Genomic DNA, 21,128 nt, shown 5'->3' on the forward strand with positions numbered 1-21,128 from the left:
TGCGTGTGCGCTGGTCAGGTCCACCACAAAGAACGATAAGGCTATTCGTCATGATTTACTAAAGTTTAGTGAATATGGTTATACTTACAAGTTTAAGTGTAATTCTGAAACATTGGAAAAGTTTCAATGTATGGCAGGACGAATGAGAAGAATCAAATCAGGCAGAAAGATAAAAGTTTCTCCAATCTGAAGAGATGGAGAGTACTTTAGTATCGTGTTTTATGATTATCTTAGTGATAATGAAACCATATCACAATTGATCCTCTAAGGACATCTTAGTGCATTTGTGTGGCTAAGAAGAGGAATCGTGGGTTGTTGAAATGGTTAAAATCAAAAGATGAATCCTACTTCGTTCCAAAACAAGTCTTAGAGTCATACTCCAAGATTGTAACTTGAGTGATATAATCCTTAGAAGGTTTATAACACTTGTCAAATGTAGAGTAAAATGCTTTCTTAATCTTGTACATTTGAAATTGGTAAGTTGTGATGTTTTGGACAAAACAATGACCAACTAAGGCCAATTGTGTGAAATGTTCGTCTTGATAAGAATCCGCACTAACTCTTGAATATTTGTTTTGTCAAGGAATAGTTCTTGACAAGAGAATCTTATATGTTAAGAGGTCAGTGGGAGTCTTAAAGATCTTGAAAAGTTTCAAGAACTATTCAAGGGTATTGTTTATCACTAGCACACGACTTGAGGCTTGTAACCTATCGTGTTGACATATTCTTATTTTTGTGCCCATTCCAGTTAAAAGTTGACTATGCATGTGAGTTCTATGATTTCTCAGTTGTTTGCATAACTACTTGGAAGCAATGGTAGGCCCTTGTGCTGCCAGGTGGCAAGAAGTTAAGATTGCACAAGTTCATTCCATATGAGTTTGGATTTGTCACTAACCTTGTCTTGTGATTTTGGTTTTGACAAATTCACATGGATAGGAAAACATACACCATAGAAATCTAAGTGTCATAAGGTTTCTCTTCGATTCATGAAAATGATGTTGAGGAAACGCTTTCACTAAGTAGATTTTAAGTAGATAACAATTGTGATATTTTCATTCTCAAAGTCGTTAGTGGAGCGTGTGTGGTTAGCCGACACACTAACATGGACTTGTGAGAAATGGAAAAGGTCTAAACAATTGAGACTATGATTACGGAATCCCTTTTCATAGTTCTAAAAATTGTTTAAACACACATGTGAGCTATCTAAGGAAAGGTGTATGATTTTGATAAAGTATTATCAAAGCATCTTGTATCAGAAATATGAACTTTGGTAAGAAAGTCAATAAAGTATTGATTATTAGAAGTCCAACTGATTTCTGGATACATATCAAAGCTAGTGGGAGCATAATTGTTATGCTAATAATGGTCATGATGCTAGTGGGAGCATAATTAATTATGGTAAATATTGCAAGTTAGCAATGTTAATTATTGAAAACAAAAGTTTCAATTCGTGAAGTTGCAGGGGTTGAAAAAGTTGTTTTTCTATAATTAAGGGAGAGGAATTCATACTTCATTTCAATTCTAAAAGCTTAGATTGAGATTTTAATCATCTTTAGTCAATGATATATATATGAATTTTATGTTGGAATGGTTCAACATAAGGAAATTCTCTCTCTCTCTCTCTCTCTCTGTATATATATATATATATATATATATATATATATATATATATATATATATATATATATATATATATATATATATTGCGTTCTCAAATTCGATTATGATTACGGCATCCCTCTTCATAGTCGAATTGTGAAAACATGGCAAATACAAAATATTGTAGCAAAAGACTGATCTAGGTTCATGTCTTTATGTGAGACATCATGAATCGTGTCCCATATGATTCGGATATAGGATCGATTACATGTGCCATAATATTTATCCTTTCTAAATTTTCCAAATGCCTAGGGCATTAAGAGGGGAACAGGTCTAGAATTGGATATGACTTAAATGATTAAGCAATTGTCGAGGACAATCTGAGGTTTTGGTTGCTCATGGACAGTTGGAAGTATAGTGTAAATTTTGGAAGGACCATATTGACATATTCTGAAAAGAGGCAACTCTTGTTCAGATGTGATAGTCAAAATGGGAATATGGAAATGTTTCCATAGTGGAAGTTATTCGTTAAATCTGTGTAAGATTAGAAAACTTAATGCAAGGAGGATGTTCAAAGGAATGTACTTTGAATATGAGACTTCGTTTCCATGGAATTGCTCTCCATTGGAATACATTGTAATGGCTGTTGACAAGTCTTTGTGACTTTGTGCATAGTCATTACAAGATGATCAATGCATATAAGTTTAGAATCTAACAAATTTCGGTAAATGGCAGGAATTTGGAATTCTTACATTTACGATTTGGATTGCGGATTGTGAAATGAGAATCATTGGAATCATGTTCAATTGATCTATTTCACAAAGTAAGGATCATAGACAAACATAGTGTGTATACTTGGAGTATGGCATAACTATTGTTTGGACAAACATAGTGTGCATGCTTGGAGCATGGCATGACTATTGTTTTGATTTAAGTATAAAGTTGATTATTTGAAACATTATACAATGAATAATGAGTAATCAATATGGTGTTTTAATAAAAGGAGTTTTAATTACTCTCAAAGGTGCTTGGGGCCATATAGGATTAGTAGTATTCTTGTGTTTCACGTTGCATATTTTAACTTCCAGAATAACTAGGTTATTCTTTCCGAATGAAGATTTCTCTGTATCAGGTACGCATCGCAAGAGCATATGAAACAAAAAACCTGTCCTCTTCGCTTCCCAAGAGATTGGATTTAGGTAAAAGGCTAAGTTATTCAAACCATCCACAATCGATAATACGTTGGAAGTAGGTATTAAGGCAAGACTGTCATGAATTGGGTTTGTAGATGTCTAAAGTGTTTAGACATAGCAAAGGTTGCTGCAACATTCATGAGTACTCTAGGAATGAGATTCGAGTATTGGATTAAACCCACGCTCATTTGACTCACTTCATGGATTTTATCACGAGTGATCATGAGACGATAATATCCTATATTCTTTAAACCAAGAGATATGAGTTGCAGTCTACAAGTCGGTTGCACATTGATTATGTGAAAACGCACCGGTAACTTGGTGTTATAAAACGCATCTTTGTGTGTGATTTGATAAGTATATAGAGCAAGCATATGAATCGAAGTTTATCCATTCCTTTTACCCTTAGAGGGATAAAAGTGATATCTGTGGGCCCCTCGATGATTTAGTGATGACAAACGTAAGTGCTCGGCCGGGCCTGGACTAATTTGATTTGTTCAATTAGTCGGTCGTCACAAATCGGAAATCGGGAAACAACAGATGGACAGAGAGAATGATTATAATCCATGTCTCAGTCCATATGATATCTAGAATGGAGGAATATATGATCCCTTATCTAATGGACAAGTCATTGACTAGGTCGGAGTTCGACAGCGGCTTTTAAGAGCTACGATTGCTAGTCGGGATCTTGGAGTCATACGCAATAATAGTTTTAGACTTATCCAAGTGGGAGACGGTTGGATTAGGTGTCTAAGCCCATAAAGATTATTGGTATGTATTCGACCCGAGAGTAGCATGGTCCATTTGGGTTGCATATCATCAGGACAATTTGTTAGGATGAAATTTTGAGAGAAGAGGTTGTATATGATTTATTAATATATTATAAGCTATAATATATTAATATGAAATCATATGTTTTAATTAGTATTGATCAAGAATTAATTTGGAATTAATTTAGTGATCAAAAGATACTAATTAAATATATGGGGACTAATTATGGTAATTAGTGATATTTATATGTGTTGGGCTTATGATCCATTTTGGACCAAGTTTATGTGTGGATAGATAAAGAGTTGGGCCACATGAACCATGGATCATAAAACCCATGGGTATGGGTTTGGGTTATACACATGACCCTTGAAATACCACACATATAAATACAAGCATCTTGACCTAAAACCGCCCCCTTATGTGTGTGTGCATGTTCTTGGAGTTCATGAAGGTCTTAGAGTGCATGGAGATTCTCTCTCAAGTCCTACCTTTGTCCTTGATGTGTTGTGACTTCATTTGAGGCTTCCACACTATTGGGGCTAAGCTCTTATGGCCAAATACATCAAGATTTCCAGCCACATAAAAGGTATGTTACACTAACTAGTATCTTGTGTAGTTTACATATTTGCATGCTAGTTATAGGCTTAATACCTTGGAAACACCTTTGCATGTATAATTAGTGAAAACATAGATCCAAGGTATTTAGGGTTGCATGTGCACCATAAGATGTTGTATTATTCCAAAACCCATCAAGATTACCGGGAGCTGAACAAGGTAACGGTGAAGAACCGTTACCCACTCCTGAGGATTGATGATCTCTTCGATCAGCTACAGGGGGCATCTTGGTTTTTCAAAATAGATTTACGTTTAGGCTACCATCAGATGAGGGTCAGAAACGAGGATGTACAGAATACTGCATTCCGGAGTCGCTATGGCCACTACGAGTTCGTGGTGATGCCCTTCGGGCTCACCAATGCACATGCCACGTTCATGGACCTCATGAACCGCATGTGTAGACCGATGCTGGATCGGTCTGTGATAGTTTTCATTGACGATATCTTGGTTTATTCCAATACACAGGAGCAGCACGAGGATCACTTGCGGGAGGTGTTGGATACCCTGATGAGGGAGAGCTTGTATGTCAAGTTCTTCAAGTGCGAGTTCTGGTTGCGCGAGGTGCAATTTCTTGGGCACCTTGTCAACCAGAACAGGATTTTGGTTGACCCAACGAAGGTGGAGGCCGTGATGAGATGGGAGGTTCCAAAGTCTCCATATGATATTTGGAGTTTCCTGGGATTGGCAGGCTATTATCGGAGATTCATCCAGGATTTCTCCAAGATAGCCGTACCCTTCACCCTACTGACGAAGAAGTTGTTGTATTTCGCTGGGGGCCTGAGCAGCAGGAAACGTTTGATACATTGAGGCAGAGATTATGCAAGGCACCGATTCTAGCCCTGCCAGAGGGCGTGGAGGATTTTGTGGTATACTACAATGCGTGCATTTCGGGTTTGGGCGCATTATTGATGCAGAGAGGGCATGTCATCGCCTACGCCTCGAGGCAGCTGAAGCCTCACGAGGGGTACTTTGTGCCATTTACACGGATCACAACAGTCTGAGGTACCTCATGGATCAGCCAAATCTGAACATGAGGCAACGTCGGTGGCTAGATGTGGTGAAGGATTACGATTGTGAGATCCTCTACCACCCGCGGAAGGCCAATGTTGTTGCCGATGCTCTAAGACACAAGGAAGCCCCGATCAGAGACATTTTCTTATGAATGACAGTGGTGACTCCATTTCTGGAGCAGATCCGAGAGGCCCAACAGGAGGCTATGAAGGAGGAACATCGGAAGAGCGAGCGTATTGTGGGTCAGGTTTCCTCCTTCGACTATGATAGTCATGGGTTGTTGACACTACATCGTAGAGTGTGGGTTCCATATCATGGAAGGGTGCGTCGGATTTTGATGGAGGAGGGGCACAAATCCCGATTCTCGATTCATCCTGGGGCGATGAAGATGTACAGAGATCTTCGTCCTGATTACCGGTGACCCTGCATGAAGCGGGATGTAGACTGGTACGTCGAGAGATGCCTGACTTGCAGCAAGGTCAAGGCAGAGCACCAGAGACCTCACGACAAGACGCAGCCATTGGATATCCCTATGTGGAAATGGGAAGATATTACTATGGATTTCATCACAAAGCTTCCTAGGACCGCACGAGGGGTGGATTCGATTTGGGTCATCGTGGATCGGTTGACCAAGAGTGCTCATTTCATACCGATCCAGGAGAGCAGCTCGGCCGAGAAGCTGGCCAATATCTACATCCAAGAGGTAGTAGATCGGCACGGAGTGCCAGTCTCCGTGATTTATGACAGAGACGTGCGGTTCACTTCCAGGTTCTGGAAGAAGTTTAATGACGAGTTGGGTACTCGTTTGCACTTTAGCACCGCTTTTCACCCGCAGACTGATGGTCAGAGCGAGCGGACCATCCATAATTTGGAGGATATGCTTCGGTCATGTGTTTTAGACTTCGGTGGTAGCTGGGATACCTACTTTCCCTTGGCAGAATTTTCCTATAATAATAGCTACCACGCGAGCATTGATCGTCCTCCCTTCGAGATGTTGTACGGGAGGAAGTGCAGGACCCCGATTTGCTGGGGTGAGGTTGGGCAGATGGTCATGGGGAGTACCGAAGTGGTACTCAAGACGACGGAGAGGATCCAGCAGGTCCGGAGGAGGCTTCAAACTGCTCAGAGTCGGAAGAAAAGTTATGCCGACAAGCGTCGTTCGGACCTGGAGTTCCAGGTCGGGGATATGGTTCTCCTACAGGTGTCACCTTGGAAAGGTGCCATCCGGTTCAGGAAGCAGGGAAAATTAGGCCCCAGGTACATCGGTCCTTTTAGGGTTGCTGCTCGGGTGGGCAAGGTGGCGTATAGGCTGGATCTGCCAGCCAAGCATAGTCAGATTCATATTACCTTTCACGTCTCCCAGCTACGGAAGTGCCTGGTAGACGACTTTGTAGTAGCGCCTCTAGAGGATATTCAGGTGGACGACAACCTGAACTACATTGAGCGACCAGTAGCTATCCTCGACCAGAAGTCGAAGGACCTGAGGCACAAGAGGGTTGATCTGGTGAAGGTGCAATAGCAGCACCGCAATGGCTCAGAATGGACTTGGGAGCCGGAGGACAAGACGAGGGAGCACTACCCCAAGCTTTTTCTGAATTCAACAGCAAACTTCGAGGACGAAGTCTGAAATAAGTGGGGGAGAGTTGTAACACCCGGTTCCCTGTATGTATCTTAAATATAAGTGATTTCATGTTTTACACTGTGACTCGACGAGTTGGAGGCCCAACTCGTCGAGTAGACTGGATTATGGACGTGGGTTTTAAGTAACCTACTCGAGGAGTCGGGAGCCCGACTCGACGAGTAGGAATGGCTGGATGAAACCCTAATATTTAGGGTTTGTAACCAATTTAAACACATTATCTTGTCCCACTTCAGCCTCCATTGTCTCTCACAGTCCAGAAAAGCCCTAACTCAAAACCCTAAAGCATTTGGAGTGTTCTTGATCCATTTTTGTGTGTTTGTGGTTGTTTGAAGCTTGAAGAAAGAAGTGGAAGCTTGGTGGTTCCAGAAGAAGCAAGTAGATCCAAAGGTTTTGCTTCATTTCCAGCTCATTCAAGGTAAAAAGCTTCAACCTTGACCACTTATCTTTTAGATCTCTATTTTGGACAAATTTCTACCTTTTCTAAGTTTTAGTAGAGCCATTTTCGGGATTTTGAGGTTCTAAGGGGTATGACTTCAGATCTGGAACCATTGAGGGTTCCCATGGCATAAAGGTGCCAACTTTATGGCCATGGGAGTCCCATGCATCATATAAACCTCATTTTAGAGCCTTTTGAGCCAAAAACCCCATGTATGAACGTCAAGTTGGTAGCTTTACATTTAAAATGGACCCTAGGAGGTCAGATCTATGTTTTTGATGCATTAAGACCATCTGAAATCGACTGAATATTTTTGGACATAGAGGGACTCGGCGAGTCGCTTATGTGACTCGGCGAGTTAGGTCGCATCTTTCGCCAAAACCCCTTCTCATATCGAGTAGTGTGTTGACTTGGAAGAAGACTCAGCCAGTTGGATTCATTATAGACCTGAATATCAATGTACTCGAAGAGTTCAAGGATGAACTCGGCGAATTCAAGGAAATATCCCAACCATATGAAGATGAACTCGACGAGTCAAGGACTAAACACCTTAACTCGGATGAAGATGAACTCGACGAGTTTAAGAATGAACTCAGCAAGTCAGTTGTAGAAGGTCCAGACTTTGTTTAAAGGAGAACTCGGCGAGCCCTTGTAAGGATCGGCGAGTAGGGTCGAAGTCTTGGCGTTTTCATGATTACGGGACTCGACGAGTTGTGGGGCCAACTCGGCGAGTTGAGTCAACTGGATGTTGACTTTGACCTAGAGTTGACTTTGACCAAGGTGTTGACCTTGACTTTGACTTTGACCTGAGTTAACCAGGAAATGGTAATTAAGGAAGATTTTTATGTGTAGGATCTGAGAGGGGTTGATTCCGGCAGCAAGGACAGTTCAGACACTTTACAACATTAAGGTGAGTTACCTTCCAGTAGGAGTGGGTCTACGACCACAATGTCGGCCCACTGGTAGGAGTTGTTTGATTAGATGATTGTCTTTGTGATAATTATCTGGGTTGCCGCTATTTGATATGATTTATGTGCTAGGATGCTTAGTTATATGTGTTAGTGGTAGGAGGGGTGGAATAGCCCTCGGATACCGGTTGGAAGATACCGAAGGGATAGACAACACCCATGCATCCCTAGTAGTGTGTTCATGATATGTTATTACATGGTAGTGGTAAGGGTGAAATAGTCCCTGGTTACCGGTTGAAAGATACTGTAGGGGAAGTCAGCTCCCGGTTACCGGTTGAAAGATACCGAAGGGGAGGTCAGCTCCCGGCTACCGGTTGAAAGATACCGAAGGGAAGTCCAACTTCCGATTATGCCATTCAGATACCGGTTGAAAGATACCGAGGGAAAGGAGCCGGCACGGTAGCAGCGCATCGCACACACATGATTTCCGCATTTTTAGATCCATGGGATTGTACTCTGACATTATTACTATTTTGATGATATGGTTGAGACATATGACTATGGTTTTTATGATTTGATGTGATTCGATGATGTTTTTCAGTAAATAATTTTATAAGTTACTTAATTAAAAATGAAATTTTTCGCATTGAAAATTGGGATGTTACACAAGAATATTTTTTTTATTTGGGCGATAGCTCTGAAAACACCGATTGCCCATATTTTCTTTTATCTCGGGGGAAATACGATCGGGAGGTGCTAATTCAAAACCCTCTGGTAAAATAAGAACAACCCCCACATTTAAAGCCCCTTTTTTTTTACCATTATCAAGAACTTGTTTTAGTTGCATGTCATAAGGAATTCGAACAACTGCTTCAAATACAGTATCAGGAAGTACCGTTTGCGGAACCTCAATATACACTGGTTTATTAGCTAAATGGCAATTGGCGCATACAATACGTCCAGTCGCTTCTCGTGGATTTTCATATCCCTTCTATGCAAAAATGGGATATGCATTTGAAATGGATGCACGAGTTATGATATATGTCATGAGCGATACACAAATAGATCGAGTAATCTGTTCCTTTATCCAAGATGATTATTTCTTGTATGCATGGTCCAACCATTGATCCAAAAAATTTATACAATAAGTTAGGGTAGGTCACTAATGGAGTTTCCTATCCACTATTCTGTTATTTACTGGAATAATTTGACTGGATTAACATATAAGATGAATCTCCAGGATGGGTAGAAAGATAAAGAGAGAGTACAATTTTCAATGCTTCGCTTATGTACAAGTGAAAAGTAAGAAACATTCTAATTGGATTAGGTAGATAATTTTTCAGTTATTCATTGAATGATAAATCACTACAAGTGACGGAGATACGCGATTTAAATAACGGAAAATCCAATATTTGAAAATTATATCTAGAATGACTGGAAAAGTGGAAACAAGGCCAAATATAATTTGCTCATTATGAACAAATCCAAAATCCTTGTAGACAAAGCCAATCAGTAGTTCCCAACCATGGGGATAATGAAATCCAATACATAAATCAGTTAATAAAAGAAGAGAAAAAGCTTTTATTGTGTCACTTAAGTTATATAGGAATTCCTGAACCCAAGAGTTAAGAATAACAAGTTCTTTATTACCCAAAGGAGAATAACCACTTAGAATAATGAAACAGATTATATTTGTCGAGAAGTGCAAAATCGTATGAATACGACCCTTGTTGTGTATCTTGATTAATTGGATTGTTTGTTTGTGAATTCCTATACGAAGGTTTTGTAGATGTGTCTCTGAGTATTCCTTAATCATTTCCTCTAAGAAGAGGAGTTCCTCTAATTCTATGAATTTTTCTAGAATACTCTTTTCTTCAATATCATTCAAAAAAGGTTCGGATTGCCTAGTATTCCACCAATTAGTAACCCAGGATTCCATAATTTTTTGAAATGAGAGAGAAGTCCACCAGGGCAAAAATACTATAGATGCAAGATATAAAAGAGGAGTGAATGCTTTCTTTTTTTTTTTCCATTTTTTCATCTCTGAATTGTTAATGAACCTATCTCATTCTTCGACTCTATGTAATCTAATATTTCTCTCCCGCATCAGTTCTATTACAAGTTATCAAACCTATCAATTTAGAAAAAAAATACAGAAATGGATGAAAATTGGAATGGATAAATAATCAAAAAATAATGTTTACCTATATCTCAATTGGTTAAATTCGAAGCACATATCTCCTTTCAATGAATGCCCAGAAAAATTGAAATAATGAACAATATTATTCATATTTTGAGACGAAAGAACTCCTTTTCTATCATTATATAAAAATCTCTAATATTTCGAAAAAATTGAACTTACCATGAGTAGTCAGGGATAGAATTATTGAGGGAAATTTCTGAAGAATATTGTGAAAAATGAGTGGCAAAAAACGACATAAATTTGCTAATTATCATTATAAGAGATTCAATTTTTTGGTCATTAAGGAGCACAAAAAGTATAAAAATAAGCTTCGAAAAAATTACAAGATATGATCTCTAAAGTCTTAATTCCAACAATTTAAAAAATGTGGAATTTCCTTATTTCTAAATGGTTGATTATGAGATATTTCGATTTTGTTTCTTATTTTTTTTATTGAATTGAGTTATGTATATTTCGATACATCTAAAAGATCCCCAAAATAGTTTTTATACTTGATCCATATATGTCTGCTTTGACTCGAATGAATGTTTTGAAGAAACCTCAATTAAGTTATGTTATGGAAAAAGAGCATTCTTGCGTTTTTGTCCTCCTGCTGAGAAAGCATTCCGGCTCATTTCTTAAAATACTTCAATTTGTACACACAAGAAATAGGCCAATTCAACAGCTTTTTGTTCCATTTCCCGTGGAGTAAAATTCTCATTAGTACGAGTCAATGGAATGGCTCCCTGGCCTCTGATATCCATATAAAGGACACGGCAAGCATAAATACCTTATTTCACTTCTATTCTGACAGACTGAATATATTTTATAAGAAATTGGAGGAAGACCCGACGAATTTTTCCAGGAAATCCCCAACGAAAGATACACACTATTTCGTCTTTTCTATCAAATCGATCATAACCACTACCTACATTCCACGAAATTGTGCACCATAAATAGGAGCTAATAAAAAGACACGCGATTCCATAGAAAGACATTACAATTCCTTGTGAAAAAAAACTATTTCCTGAGACGGAAATAAAGATATCAAATTTCTACCAAGATAACTTGAGGTTCCAACCAACAAGAATCCTAATGAACCTAAAAAAGGATAACAGCCTAGCAGAAATTACTTGTTTTTCGAGCCCCCGTTATAGGTTTTATCCATATATGTTCTGATCGACAACTCATACTTGATCCAGTTGATTTTTTTTGGAATTGAGAGAATACTCCAAATGAATATGACTTTACTCATTTTTTTCCCCAAGTAACTCACATCAATTAGCACTAGTTTGTTGTGATCCCTTAGGAGTAATTCATTAAATTTGTTAGATCTAAAATAATAACATACCCTTCGTATGACTTTTGATTCTTTATATAATTAGATCAATAATCAGGAATATAGAAAAAGGGGCAGATTTTCTGTGACTTTTGATTCTTTATATAATTAGATCTTATGCCAAAAAAGAAAACCCCATTCATCTAATTTTAACTTGGATTTCGATAAACTAATTACTTGTTTGCTCAAAATAATTGAACTTAATGTTCTAATTTTGATTCAAAGGAAAGAAAGTGTGTAGTTGAAAGAACTCACTCAAAACGATTTTTAAAGGATTACGTGGTACGATTAGATCGAATAAGCCCTTCTGGAATAAATACTCGGCCGGTTGTGAACCGTCGGGTACTGTTTTATTCAATGTTTGTTCAATTACTCTTTTACCCGCAAAGGCAAAGTAGGCATTGGGCTCGGCAATAATGATATCCCCCAACATACCAAAACTAGTTGTCACCCCACCGGTAGTAGGAGATGTAAGAATTTGTACATAGAATAACTTTTTATTTGATTGATAATCATATAAAGCAGAAGATATTTTAGCCATTTGCATCAAGCTCAAACTTCCTTCTTGCATGTATGCCCCTCCGGAAGCACACACTATAATAAGAGGTAGAAATTCTTTAGTAGTGTATTCAATCAAACGGGTAATTTTCTCCCCGACTACGAATCCCATACTACCTCCCATAAACTGAAAATCCATAACCCCAATTGCTACGGTAATACCGTTTAGTTGCCCTCTGCCTGTTTGAACAACCTCGTTTAATCCTGTATTTCTTTGATAAGAATCGATACAATTTCTATAAGGTTCCTCCTCCGAATGAAATTCAATGGGATCTAGAGAGACCACGTCTTCATCCATAGGCTCCCAAGTGCCCGGATCGATCAAAAGTTTGATTCTATCTGAACTACTCATTTTCAAATGATATCCACATTGTTCAGAAAGATGCATCTTTGATTTAAAAAATTTCTTATAATTTAATCCATAACAATTTTGGCATTGAACCCACAAATGTCGGTATTGTTTGATACAGTTACTACTAGAAAAAGAACCTTTTACCACGCGTAATGTGTGTCGTCAAACGCTCAGATGACACGCAAATGTGTGTCAAGGAAGGCCCTGTCATAACGAAAGACGACACGCTTTTGCGCATCATCTATTTACGACACGCATTGACGCGCAGTTAAGACACGCATTTACGACGTTCATTTACGACACGCAATGTGTATCAAGGAAGGCCCTGTCATAAAGGAAGACGACACGCATTTGCATGTCGTAACTTTACGACGCGACTTTAGGAGGCGCATTGCGTATCATTAAAGCCCCTGTCATAAATGAAAATGAAACGCATTTGCGTGTCATAAACTTCACCAACCATTTACGATATGCATATACGACGTGCCTTTATGATACTCTTTTATGCATAATACAAAAATATAGAAACAAATATATACCAAAAAAATCAATTTCATCCAATAACATCAAGTCAAAAAATTGTAATACATTGATATTAAAGGGATCTGATTGTACATTGTTATTAAGAGGTTTTCCCTAACTATATAACCTAATACTACATTGCTATAAAGGGGCACCTTCTTGTTTCAGTAACTCGTCATTAAGCTGTCTGAAGAAGCTCTAAAACCCTTCATGTATCCAACCAATCATCATGTCTCCTAGCTTCAATATCAATCCCAACTCTTCATCAAGAACAACATAGAAATCCTACACAATAATCATGTCAGTTGTACAATATCAATATCAACTAATTAATAACACACATGGTATGTATGAGAGTGGAATCAAAATGATCTACCAATAAGAGTTTTGTACTGCCTTGAATCAAAGTATTTTTGGTGGCCTCAAGGGCATCCCCCAAAGGATACTCCTTGCTTGTGCCATCTTCCTTTTGAATTTGTAGGAGAGTGGCTGGCAGTTCAAATCAGAAAAGAAAACCAACCAAACCATTACAATTTTATCCTTATTCATATTAAAAAAATTCTTTCTATACATATACATATACATATCTAGAGACTGACTAACTAGATATTTCAAGAAGAAGATGGGTAAAAGCGCTAGCAACATACTCACTGACAACAACACAAGCAGCTTGAACCCACATTGAAATGGAAAAGCCCACACTACCAGTACCACTATGCTTGGTGTGTTTTTATTTTATTAATCAACTTAATCTGGATATAATTATGGGTGGCTAACATAAGGGCCTAGAAGGAGCCGAATCCACATTGAAATGGAAAAGCCCACACTACCAGTACCACTATGCTTGTTGAGATTCAAACAAACCCTTGGCCATTTCTGCAATTATACCACCCTCGAACCGACATACTCAAATTGTCTACAACAAGTCAAATGGATTTATTCAACAAAATTTAATAAATAGTTTTCTACTCATATTTAATATATCACATCATATCATACATGACACAAGTGAGGCAAAATAAAGAGTCAATCTACCCTCTACAAACTAATTTCTATTGAGGTTTGCTTGCTAATAGTTGTGAACAAGCATGACTTAACCTTAATAATAAGTTGACATCAATAGTAAGAAGAAGATTCTGAGAGATACAAGTACCTCCCCATAACTTGTATAAAATTTCTATTGAGATTTGCTAGCCCCTAGGTTTTATATATAAAATTTCACTCACATCAGAATCAAATTATTAAGATTTAAAGGTTACATTACATGAATGATTTAACCTTTCCTTGGTCCTTAGTCCTTCCTTACCTGGGTTGATTGTATTGGGAACATCACATTAGTAATATCCAACAAATCCAGCCACCCAACCATACTCCTGCACATATCTACATAGAGAAAATACTTAAAACATTTACCATACTCCTAAATCACAATGTATGTTCCAAAGTATACAAATAATATCTTTAAACTGTAATAAATAAATAAATAAATACCATATATTTTTATGTACAAATTGAGGAGGTTACTTTGGCTACACTTGGGATTTTTGCATTTCTTGGAAGAGAAACAAGATTATTCTTGTCAGAAATGAACATAAAGGATCTTGATGATCAGACCAAGGATTTTCTCAGGTCAACTGGTCAAACATATACTTTTATACAATTGAACAAAAATTCTAAAAGGTTTTCACAAGTTACGGTTACTTGGAGTGTGGTTGCTTGTATATTTATCTTGAATTTAGCTCCCTACCTGAGTACCAGCTCTTCATTGAGGTCAGATGATTTATGATATTAAATCACGCTGATTTATTCATTTATACTATAATTAAGATTACAAATTACAATTTACAGGTGGTTATAGAGGAAATTGGATGGCTAGATCTTTATTCACCACTTAGATTAAAATTCCATTATGATGGAAAATGATCAAGACAACAAGCTATCCAAGCAGAAAAAGAGATTATTCTTTACACTGTTCTTACTGTTTGCTATGATGTTTTTTTCTGGATATGCTCATTATACAAGCTCTTCCCAACAACCCATGGATTCAAATTTGCTTTCTTTTTTGCTTCGAAGGTACACCATTTACTTATAAATCATTAATAAATTTCTTTTCATTTTCTAGTTTATATTACATATTTACTGTAAGTAAACTGTAAAAGTGAAAACTTACCACATGCATTTCACCTTTTTATCCATAACGAGGTGGACATGGCTTAGAACGAGAACCGCTTTCACTTGATCCAATATAAAAAGGAAGCAAGGTGTCTACTATGTAGCTACTACCACATGAAGAAGATGATGCGCCAGGTGGCAATGACCCTAGTGGTGGGGCTGGCTTTTTCACCACATTTATAACCACCCCCACCCCCAATCTATCCCAGCTTCTCGAACCTTAACCTGAAACAAAAAAAGACGTATATAACCTTATCCATATATAATCTTTTGTTCCATTTCCTTTTTCTACAAGTGTGTTGTCGTTTTCTCAAAGTTTTTCAAACATTTAATATTGTTGAAATTGTTGAATATTGTGAAACTTGTATTTCTGCCAACCCAAGAATCAAATTAGTTTGTCTGCATGTTTTCAACCAAATATAGGAAATTTGAGGAGTATGTATACATGTCATTATATATATATATATATATATATATATATATATATATATATATATATATATATGCTCCTGGAGATGACTCTTTAAGTGGAATAGAGTAAGCCCTTGAGTTCCCATTAGCTTCAAAACTGATTTTGGAGTAGCCTTTAACAAAATATAGAAAAACAAACTCCATAAGCTTCTTTTTTATTTCATTTCTTATGTTTCATAAACAAAAATTTCAGGAATACACTTACTATTTGCTCCTCCAAGCTGGTTGACTGCTTCTATGAACCGGTTCATGGAGATCTGGTGTCCATTTGATATTACCAATACTTAAAACATTTACAATGCTTTCTTAGTAATAGACTTAGTTGCATTGTGTGCAAAGGATGTGTGGGAATCAAGCTTAGGCATCAAAAAACTATGAATTAGAATTAGGAGAATTTACTATTGATTACCCAACGCAATATATGATCAAATGAATCTTAATTGCATTTACTGACCTCTGAAAGTAGAAGGGCAAAAAAGAGAGCAGTGAAAAAAGGCTCCATGGCTTTAATTGTGTGAGTGAAGGAAACTGCAACTCATCCAAGACTTATATTAGTCAAAAGGTTTCCCATTGTGTGTGCCACTGCCAGCATTGCCACAGGTACAATCTAACATCATCATCAACCATGCATTTTATAAAGTCAACTACATACCTACCTACTTAATACTTATTGCTCAAACAAACATTTATTCATTAACCAACGAATGAACTAGTGTAAAAAATATAATTAAGCACTTGGGATTTATAATTCTTGGGTCTTGGATGAAGTTTAAGTGCCCACATAATCAAAATCATCATTGTCCCACACCCAAATTGAAATGTGGTCACTGTCATTGGGTATGGAAAAACCTTAAGAACATGTATCATGTATCATGTATGAAACAAACCAAATTAGTCTCGTCAATTTATTCTTATTAAAAAACAAAAACATAGTTTAATTAATTTCTGACCTGTTTGTTGAAGATGTTGAGGTAGATGTTGAAAAGATACCACACTCCAAACATGGTTTCCAGCTGTAAATTCCAGCCACACTCAGCTGGATTTGCAGACTCACCGGAGCTTTCAGCGGCCCTGACCACCACCAAATCTATAAACTCAGCTGTAGATTCGTTCTGTTTCTAGTTATTCCATTGTTGATCAACTTCAAAGGCCATAGTATCATTCCCATGCCCACAATCTATAAAGACTGAACAACGAATTATGTTGTAGTTAAATTAATATGACTCATCAAATACCTAAAATATCCTTCATAAAAACAAATGAAAGAATTCCATCTAGTTGTTTGTAATTAATTATATGATGATGGGCAAGGTCAAATAGGTAATTTTGATAACAGATTTTCTAAATGTTGTTTGTAACGTGAAGAATCAGATGAGCTTATGTTTAAAGCTGCACATGGGTTTGTGACAACTTAACTTAACTTACCCAGGTTCTGATACGTATACAAGACCACAATGAAAACAAAAATTCCTAGCCTGTTGATAGCAATGACTCAAAGAAAGAGTTACCAAAAAGATATTGATTTCTGTTGATTAAACTTTCTATATATGCAAAATCTAGACTAGAAATTGGAGATAAAAAAGATAAAACAAAGAAGCATACCACAATCATCATCATCATATGTATCCCAGTAGGGAGGTTAAATTGAAGTGATTCCATTATCAACTTGCTCAGAAGAGTGCCATTCAGCCAATGCTTCACCAGAACGCTGTTGCCCATTTGATAATCCCTCTAATGATCTGCTAACCCCAGACGACTCACTTGAACTCCCTACCATTTAACCACTCACAAGTCCCTAAACCCTTCACCAAATTTACCTAAAATCACAAACGCAACCACATAATCAAACTCAGTAATCAGAACACCAGTCCCTATAGTGGGTTACACCACTGATATAAAAGTTGGAAACATCAAAACAATCGTAAATATCATAGATTTTGATTTGATGAAAGGAATTCTATCAGGAAGATTTCTTCATTCGATGAAAGGAATGGAAAATATATATCGGACCTAGGGCTTGTAAGGATGACAAAAAATCACGAGTAACAAACTCTGTGAGGGATTAGAAGTCGTAATGCCATAAATCACCGACTCTAGGATAGAAGTAGCTAGAGGAGGTGTGACACTGGGGAGGGTCGGCGGTGGAGTGTTGCCGATGGTAGGCGGAGGTGGGTTTGTGTCAAGGAAAGTGGGTTAGAAGCGGGAAAGAAAGTTTTTGCTGAAAGGGGAAACCAGGTAGAGCAAAGAAGAAATCCGGCGATGATACGCATGTTGTTGCCTTTATGGATGCTGACAACCGGAAAAAAAAGGCGGTGGCGGTCGGAATACGAGGAAAAAAGCAGCGGTAGTCGATGTGGGTAGAAAAAGATGATTGCATCAAGAAACAATGGAACGTGCTCACTCTTATTGCAGGACATTTCCTTAATCGCTTCCAATATCCAGATTTCTAAAGTCAAAGTTACCTAGAGTAGAGATCCGATGAGATGATTAACAAGTAAGGTCAGGAGTAGCGGAGAAGCGGATTGGAGAAGAGGGAGAGAGGAGAATCGATTGCGAAGATGAAAGATAGAAAGAAGGTAGAAAAAACTTGGGGATTTCATTTCCCCCCGTATCTACTAAATGCGTGTTTCATTAAAATTATAAAGCGACCCTTATAGAGGACGCGCATTTAAGATACAGCGCCCTCCGTGTTTTTAATTTTTTTTCGTATGACACTAGTTTAAGGGAACGCAATAATGTGTCACCTAAATCCTTAAATTTTTTTGAAGAATTGACACTTTTTTAATGTCACTCTCTTTTGCGTAACATAAATCAATGAGTGTTGTGGTTTGCGCGTCGTAAAAGGGTCTTTTTCTTGTAGTGAGTATGTTTGTTTAGTATTTGGTATTTTTGGAGGAACTCATTAAGCTTTGTGCTTACAGTTTTCAGTTTCTGTTTCAGGTACTTTCAGTTTGAAGGGGAAGGGCCCGGCCTGATTGCACCGCATCACTCTATGTTTTTCCACACTAAGTGATTTTGGGATTTATACTCTGATAACATGTTACAATATGACTCTTTCGAATATTTTGATATCAATTTCTTGTTATTGAATGAATTTAAAAACAAAATTTTACCTGTATTTTTGGGGACGTTACAAGTTGGTATCAGAGCCTTGGTTTGAGGGATTCGGGCATACTCTCGAGTGTGCCTGGACTCAAATTGAGGGTTTGGTAGGTTTTTCACAAAAAGAAACATTTAAATCTAAGAATTTTAATAAAAGACAAGGGGTGTGATGCGTCCAATCGGCCATGCTCAAGTTAGTTTACCCAAAATACCCATACAAGTTATATGTTTTATGCTATGATATGAGAACTGCATGCTAGATTAGGGGATAAGGACCTGCTCAGGATTGCATGATAGAATGCTAGGAGAGATGCCTTTATGTGCCTATCTGTATGAGCTTTTAGATTTGCATGCTAGTATCAGATCAGTTACTTGTTAGGATGACCGGTATAGGGTATGTTTTGAGTTGAATTGCCTGATGTCTGAGTGTTGCATTTTTTGTGCTTTAAGAAGTTTTGTTGGTACTAACTAACTAGTTGATGAATTCATTGGGTTACATATTACTGCAACTGGATAATTTTAGAAGGATAGGTTTAACTCTATTATGCAACTCTTGTTTTTGTCCAACCGTTGTAAGGTGCGACCTGTCATTCGAAGAATTATCTGGTACTAGTAGTATGTAATTGTATTCATCTAGTAAATAGGTAGTAATTGTAGAAGTTCCTTCAACAGCTGATAGCATAGAGGGGAATAAGGGAGTCTTAGGGAGTCCCTATGAGATGTTTGGTGTGTAGGATGCCTTATTGTTTGAGAACGTATTAGTTGGGAAGAGTGACTTGGAGGAGTCGGGGTAGTCCTTGAGAAGGGTATAAATAGGTGTGGAAGGTTGTATTGGGCCCGTACTACTGAAAGCATAGGATTTATACCCGATGCCAGGAAGACCACGATAAATCTAGGGAACTCAAGAGTGTGAACCTTCTTGTGTGTATGCTAATTTTTTATGTGGTTATGTTTTAGTATGGTGATGAAACATCATGGAGCGGGAGGTTCAGGATTTTGATCTGGTTCGGAAACGGGCTCCGAACCAACTGATGAGAGTTTACGAGAGTTCATTGCATCTGAGATTACGAGAGGCATCCTTGATGCAACCTATGTAATGTTCAGGTCGATCAAGGAAGTTATCATGGAGTTGATGGAGGATCGTCTTCGGATCTTCAGGGCCGATCTGGCCGCTAGCCAGTCAGGGGCTTGCACACTCCCCTTCAAGGATTTCAGGGGATGTGGGGCACCAGATTTATTTGGGGTGAAGGAACCTATCGCAACCAGGCTTTGGATAATTGACATCGAGTGTGCTAAGATGACGAGCTTCTACCCCGAGAAGTCGAAGGTCAGGTTCGCTGCATGATATTTGAGGGAGTGAGCCCGAGCTTGGTGGGAAAAGGTTGGTTATGCCTTGGGAGCCCTGACCATTGAGGCCATGACCTGGCCAAATTTTGTGACCAGGTTCTGAGCAGAGTTTGCACCGACTATTGAGGTACATCAGCTTGCCAGGGAGTTTCTTGATATGAGGCAGATGACTAAGACTGTGGCGGAGATCACCTCCAAGTTCATAGAGAGGGGATTATTAGTACCCCAGTATGCAACTGATGAGGAGATGAGGAAGACCCGATACCATGATATGCTGAGATCTGACTTCAGGGTGTTCGTTAGTTTTTCTGCATGCCCGACACTGGATGACATCATAGCCGGGGCACAGGAGCGAGAGATTGATCTGGAGCACAAAGGAAGATGAAGGCGGAGCCTGGGCAGACAATTGGTGTTTCAGTGAAGAAACCCAAAGGATTTCAACTGTAGGTCGAAGGCCCAGCGGGGTCGGAGCCGGTGTGGCAAATGTAGCAGGTCGCATGACAGGATTCGCAGTAGGGATGAGCATCGGAACCGGATACCCGCTTTTGGAACCGGAACCGCCTTGGAACTGCCGGTTTTGGAACTGGAACCGCCTTAAGCGGTTCCGGTTCTCATTTTTTCGGAACCGCTACCCGCTGGATACCCGCCGGAACCGGTTTATATATATATATATATATATATATATATATATATATATATATATATATATATATTATTCCATATAAATATGTGTGCTACTTAAACCGGTTTAGAATATATTTGTCTGATTTTGTCTGTCTTTGGTCCGAATTGATTTGATTTGGATCGAAATAAATTGCGGTTTTATCGAAAAAAGTTAACAAAATTAATGTAATCGGGTTACCCGCTCTCGGAACCGGAACCGGAAACGCTGGTTCCGGGGCTGGTTC

The 21,128-nt window shown here is 38.3% G+C and overlaps 1 long non-coding RNA gene across 10 annotated transcripts; it reads right to left on the bottom strand.

Moving 5' to 3' along the window:
* Window positions 1-13,142: 13,142 nt before the first annotated feature.
* On the bottom strand, window positions 13,143-18,382 carry LOC145108764 (uncharacterized). Of its 10 annotated transcripts, none has more exons than XR_013708533.1 (6): window positions 18,234-18,382; window positions 17,374-17,588; window positions 15,977-16,957; window positions 15,299-15,525; window positions 13,505-14,511; window positions 13,143-13,413 (listed from the first exon to the last, which is right to left on the bottom strand). It is a non-coding gene; the product is annotated as an uncharacterized LOC145108764 (long non-coding RNA). The 10 variants fall into 10 exon arrangements; XR_013708542.1 differs by having other exon boundaries at window positions 15,977-16,299; window positions 16,722-16,957; window positions 17,374-18,382; XR_013708541.1 differs by having other exon boundaries at window positions 15,977-16,353; window positions 16,722-16,957; window positions 17,374-18,382.
* Between the last annotated feature and the right edge of the window lie 2,746 nt (window positions 18,383-21,128).

This window comes from Lactuca virosa, chromosome 4 (genome assembly GCF_052849685.1).
Source record: "Lactuca virosa cultivar CGN04683 chromosome 4, Lactuca_virosa_CGN04683_v6, whole genome shotgun sequence".
NCBI classification, from domain to species: domain Eukaryota; kingdom Viridiplantae; phylum Streptophyta; class Magnoliopsida; order Asterales; family Asteraceae; genus Lactuca; species Lactuca virosa.